Genomic DNA, 6322 nt, shown 5'->3' with positions numbered 1-6322 from the left:
TATATATATATATATATATAAAATCTTTATGATATCAAAGCATCTTTGTGCTTACTATAAAAAAACCCATAAAAATCCATCAAAGCATGGTTTATAAATGTAGTAAAGATTAGAACATCCTCCACTGTACCAATTAAAAATGATGGCCGACACCATAGAATAAATGTATATTTGAAAATGCAAAGGTAAAATTGTAAAGATTTCAACATTATGTACAATTATAAGACTCCAAAGTAAAGCCTATACAACTGGAATAAATGGCAAAGAAAGGGAGATAAAAGAACTAGAGATGGAAAGAAAAAGATGCAAAGCCGTGTTCAGTAGCAGGCTACTGCTGCTCATGTGAATATTTGTAGACATAAACTACAAAAACCTTAGCATCCAAAGATTCATACCAAAGAAGCAAACTAAAAAGGGCATTTCAATATAGTTTATTTCAATATAGTTTATTTTTTTCTTTTTACCATGCAACAAAACTTTTATTAACACTTTCAACAGGTTCAGATATTACTGAAACTGGTAATTTCTAAACTTAAATTGGGGCGAGTGGCTAGAGTGCAGAGTAATGCCATCGTTGGGCACTATGAACGCAAGACTAAAGAATTAACAGCCATCCCTCAGACACAGGACCAGGTGCAGGGTCGATTCTTTCTAAATGTTGTAATCAGAAAGAGTGCAGCCATCCTCCAGCTGTTTGCCTGCAAAGATGAGCCTCTACTGGTCAGGGGGGATGACAGGAAAAAAAATCAAAATAATGTGAAAGTTCTTTATTCAAGTATCCTATTTTAAATTGCTTTTAAAATAGCACTACGATTTTTCTGGTGGAAAATTCTCTTTAAATTCTTCTGTACAGTCAAGGTTAATCTTAAAATAAAGGGGTCTTGGCAAACAGGAAAATATAAAGAGCAGATGTTTATTGTCACGTATGCATTTACAAATCTTTAAATTAAGCAATTTGATATATACCCATGAAATATCAGCTGTGAGAATGGGGTCCATCAAAAGAAAAAAATTTCATGTCCAAATGTTAAGGTAACCAGTATACCAAAACATAAACATATTTTACAATTAGTGCTGACTCAATTCCCTCTGCTAATTGCTAGCCATGAGAGCAGACCTTCCAACAGCATACAAACCTTGTTTTTACTAAGGAAAGTACAAACTTCTTTCCAAGTATTCTTTTGCAACAGCTAAGAAGCATGACAACTGAGTCTCAGGTTTTATCTTTTTTTTTTTTTGCCTTTCTTACAGTCTTGGGTAGAAGTCTTGGGTAGAAGATTAATGAGCAGCAAAATCATTAAAAGGCAAATGGCCGGGCTAGGCTTCACTGTCTCACTATTATATCATATCTATTCTGAGACATTTTTAGAATTTTGACAGATATTTCTAGTTATTTAATATGAAGGGTCCTTTTTCAGTTCTAGAATCAAAGACAAAAGTTCACAAATATGAACACTTTGAAGTATTTTCTGAAATCCTAGTATTACCCTATTCATGTCCTTCATGCAATATTAATGAATTTTATTCAAAGAAAGTTTATTTCTCTATTAGACTTAACCATAATGAACTAAGTCAAACTAAGAAATGATAAATGGGAAGATGTTATAACTCTCAACAACCACCTGTGCTTTTTCTGTATGCATGACTAAATACTATACTAAATATTGGACAACCAAGATGGTTTTCTGAACACCAAATATATACAAGAAAAAAAAAATACAGGAGAGATCAGGCATCTACCCTCTTAGAGTTTAAAATTTAAATAAAAAAAGAAAGACACAGGATCTAGCAGAACAGTGAGCTGAAAGTCCTTCCAAAGACCCGACACTGAGTCCTGCATATTCAGCTGTCACTTACTAGTCGCATCTATTACCTTGATAATTCATGTACAGTCTGAGCTCAGTTTCAGATTGTTGTAACGATCAAATAAAAATGTATATAAAAGCATTTTGCACCATTTAAAAAATGCAAATGGGTTCTGGGACTACTATCCATAAAAAATAAAATCCACTGTGGTCATGGTCACGATGAATTGCATGATCTGCCACCTCTCAATTCTACCTTAATATTCCACCAGATAATTGGAAATCGGAAAAATCATGAGTAGCCTCTACAATTCAATAATGTAAAAATCCAAACTTTGTACATTGAGATGGTTTATTTTATTTATTTATTTATTTGTTTGTTTGTTTGTTTGTTTGTTTTTAATTTTTCAGTTTTTAATTTTTTACGCCTACAACACCTGGTCTTCCTAGGTGGTCTCCCATCTAAGTACTAACCAGGCCTGACCCTGCTTAGCTTCCAAGATCAGACGGGATTGGGCTTGTTCAGGGTGGCATGGCTGTAGACTGAGATGGTTTATTTTTTAATTTCAGGGGCAATCACAATGTACAAAAAAAAAATACATTGTTAGTATGTAAGCCAGCATACCTAAAGTTTGTTTCTTTAATCTAACACATACCAAAAATATAACCCATACTAATGCAGGTGGAATGTTAACATATCATGCTTCATTTATTTGAAACAAGAAAAGAAACTAGATTACTTCATGGATTATCAGACTTCAGTGTGTAACCACATCAATGCCACAAGCTCAGATTAATCAGTATCACCTACTAATGCTATATATGCATTGAAAAAACGTATGGCAAAGATTAAACAAGGAAAATCTTTCAAGGTAAATAGAGATATGCAATTTTCTCAATATTTAAAATATTCTCTAATTTCATGAATCCTTGTTCAAGAAGAGAGGGAGAGACTTAAAATAGGTTTACTAACATTATTGGCTCTCATATGCCAAAATTTAATGTCGGAATTGTCAATGGATTGATGGATTAAATTTTTGCTGAAATATGTGCCCGTTTAAAGATGATAAAGATATAGCTAAAAAAAAAATTTACATTGCCCCTTCCCCCCACACCCCCCCCCCAAGGTTAAGGACTGAAAGGACCCAGAAAGTGAGAGGCCTCCAAGCAGGGGTAGAGGAGTAATATAGAGTGGATCAGATAATTTAGACCCTCTTTTCTGAAGAACTCTGCAGACACTGGGTCCACATCCTTTAAGTTTCTATTTATTATTGTCCTACATCCCTACTATAGCCAAGTGAATAAATGGGACATTGAATAAGCTGTCCAAACAGCTTTCTCCGGGTTCTCCTACTGATCTAAATCTCCTTTATTTTACCTCATCTGACCAAACTCTGAACTCAATGCATCCAGGGCTCAATCGTCTCACCTTTTCTCTTCTGTCTACACACTGGGTGATTTCATACATTCCCATAGCTTTAAATACCCTCTACATGTTGTCAACTTCTAAATTTTCATCTCTCATACCATCTGCTGCCCTGAACTCCGGATCCACATATCCAGCTGCTCCCTAGACAGGGCTACTTAGATATCCAGTAGGCAGCAAAATGTATTCAAAGTTTAAATATTTCTTCCCCCATCTTCAATTCAATAAATGGCAACATCTACCAGCTGCATTGTTTTTCTTTTAGTACTTAGCACCATGAGAAATAATTTGTTTAATGTCTGTTTTTCCCTAGCAGAATGCAAGCTGCATGCACAAGTATTTCTGTCACAACATATAAAAACTAAAGGGACTAATTTAGGCTGTATGTGAAATGCAGGCCCCTGGGGGAGATGCATAGGGTAAAGTCTGAATGATAAGATGCAGCCAATGAGAAGACATGGATCAGGATGTTCAAGGCAGAGGAAATTACAAATGCAAAAGAAGTCTGTAGTGACATCAGGAGAAACAAATACCCCTGGGGCTGAAGAAAAGAAACAAGAGGGAGGATATGGAGAAGGGAGGATTGAGGGATAGAGTATGGTTCCAGGGACTCAGGGAGAGGAAATGTCAAGTCCAACGGCCTGGACACAAGAAAGTCAAGCTCAGTATTTCAATACAAATAACAAAGAAAAAGTGACCAAGATCTCTTCCAGAAGGCCTCATTTGAGCATTTCATGCTTCCCAAGAGTATTCTCTTGGTACGTTAGTATTTGTTTAATTAATTTTGAAGTCTGCTCAGCCAAGTCAGCTGTGATCTGAGGTCAAATAAGAGAGGTTCTACGGTGGCATGGAAACAGAAGAGACCTTCCCACAGAGTTTATATGGCTTAGAAACCCCTCTTTGCACTGCGGACAGTCTCAGAATCTTTCTACCAGGACATTTCATCTAAGACATACCTAATCAAAATCATTGAAGTGCTGCATTCTGTGGGGAAAAATTCTAACATTTCCAATAAAGATGTACTTTAAAAAACCTATGTCACTAGTCAATACCATATCCTAACTAAGTACTAAGCATTTAACTAAGGCTATTATAAAGAGCTATTCAATTATTTCCAGTATTTGTGTCCTTAAAAGGCTGTTCTGGCATAGCCACGTGATGGCAGGTATCAATCACCATCTTGGAAAATGCTGCATCATGGAAGATGTTTTTTCCAGCAAGAAGTATGAGACAGGATAACTTATACCCTTAAAAGTTTCTGAAACAAATATTTCCTATTACTTTCTCTGAGTCACCTTTTTGTTGTATTAAAATTGTACATTTTTAGTTGGCTTTAGCAGAGTTTTTTAAACAAACAACAAGCAATACTTAAAGTTAATAAAAAGCTAAAAGTCCCATTTCTAAAAAAAAAAAAAAATTTGATGTACCTTTGGGCTCTTTTTCTGCAAATAGCCAGAGGATATGTTCATCTTACTAAGTATGGTAAATCTTTGGAAACTAGAACATTTGTTTAAACTGTTAAGTGTCTTCTTTCATCTTCTTGTGCTTTTTTCTATGTTAGTCATTGTTGTGGTCAAAATATACTTAGGTTTTGGTCAAATTCAGTTAATATATAATAAGCCAAAATTTATCACTGAAAAAAATAAAATGATTAAATGTCTTTATAATGAATTACAGAACTTCTTTACACTTCCCCAGTATGTACTTAAAATATTCTACTTCCTAAATGAAGCACTAATTTTTAAAACACCAATTCTTCAGTACATCTTCGCACAAAATCTGCTACCAGCTATACCTTCAGTTGTAGTAACATCATGTGACTAGAAGTGTTGGTTAATCACTCCAATATTCAGAGTTGTATTTAATGACTACTTCTATAGAATCTTTGTAAAAATGCAATCTGTTAGGCTTTTATCTACAGAGATTTTTCTTCATTATATTGCATTCTTTACTTCAGACCTTCTCTGAAATGACAGGAAAAGCAATCAAAACCCACAATATGACTTCACTCATGGATGTAGAATTTCCTCCTTGCCCCAACATGAGAAACATGGCTGATGATCTTTGAAACACTATCAGCTGATGGTCCAATCTCCATCTCTATTGCTTATAAGACACTAACCCATTCTTCAGCCATTTCTTCTCCTTGGTCTTTGTCTTTTAGCCTGTCATTATATTGGATGTCTCAAGATCCTGCTCATAAAACATCCAAACCTCTGAGCTCAGCCTTCTTGATTTCTGAGGTCTGACTTCCTGCTCAGCCACATCTTAACTTCACTATCTGGACCAACTCCACTGCCAAGTTCAATATGTTTCAACTCCTACTTCTAATCACAACTTCCGTATCCTCTCTTAGAATCTCCTTTGTCCCTCGTGAACCTTAAACATAACTAAAGAGTTATGCCTGCCCTCTGCTTTCTAAGGATATCAGCACCGTCCTGCCTCAGCTATTGCTATCCTCAGTCAGGACCCATTTTCATATTTCACAAATCCATGTCCCTTTAATCCAGCACCATGTTTTCTATGCCAACCACCAATGTGAATCTGTCTTTCCAACTCTTCTTACTGCCCACAGTTCAAGGCTCTGAGTATTACGAGAAAAATTTATGAAAGCATCATAATTACTCTTTTCTTGATGTATTTAGAATGTCTAACTTCAGTGGCTCTTTATTGCTGACCAGTAGTCCCTTTTCTCTTGTATAACCAGCTCCTGGCCATTCTAAACTATATCTACCAACTCCTCTCACAGCAGATAACCACTCCTTCCCAACACTATTATCATCCACCTGTCCAACTAACCCCTTTATACTGTACAATGTTCTGTTGTTTAACCAATCCTCTCTTCCTTTTCTCCCAGCTCAGAAGGAGAGCTTTCCTGTTGGTGCCTACAAGTCTCCTCAGTGCTGTAAAAACATTCCGTTAGCTCTTTTATCTCTCGCAACACACTTTTCCATATTCTTCAAATGAATACATCCTCTAAAATTATAGCCCATGCTAGTTGGCTTATTGCTCTTCTGAATTATTTGCACGAGGTTTAAATCACAGCCTCACTCAATCCATTTCCAACTCTATTTTCATATATCTAACCACT

General features: G+C 35.7%; 1 protein-coding gene and 1 pseudogene across 3 annotated transcripts in view; both read right to left on the bottom strand.

The window, feature by feature from the left end:
- ARHGAP42 (Rho GTPase activating protein 42) overlaps positions 1 to 6322 on the bottom strand; it is a 229064-nt gene that overhangs the window by 139892 nt on the left and 82850 nt on the right. The gene's annotated exons all lie outside the window — the stretch shown is intronic.
- Positions 2231 to 2349, bottom strand: LOC112476246 (annotated as a pseudogene).

Source organism: Pteropus alecto, unplaced genomic scaffold (assembly GCF_000325575.1).
Source record: "Pteropus alecto unplaced genomic scaffold, ASM32557v1 scaffold12, whole genome shotgun sequence".
Lineage (NCBI taxonomy): Eukaryota > Metazoa > Chordata > Mammalia > Chiroptera > Pteropodidae > Pteropus > Pteropus alecto.
Note: the sequence above shows the minus strand (reverse complement) of the source record. Positions and strands in the feature narration are given on the sequence as shown.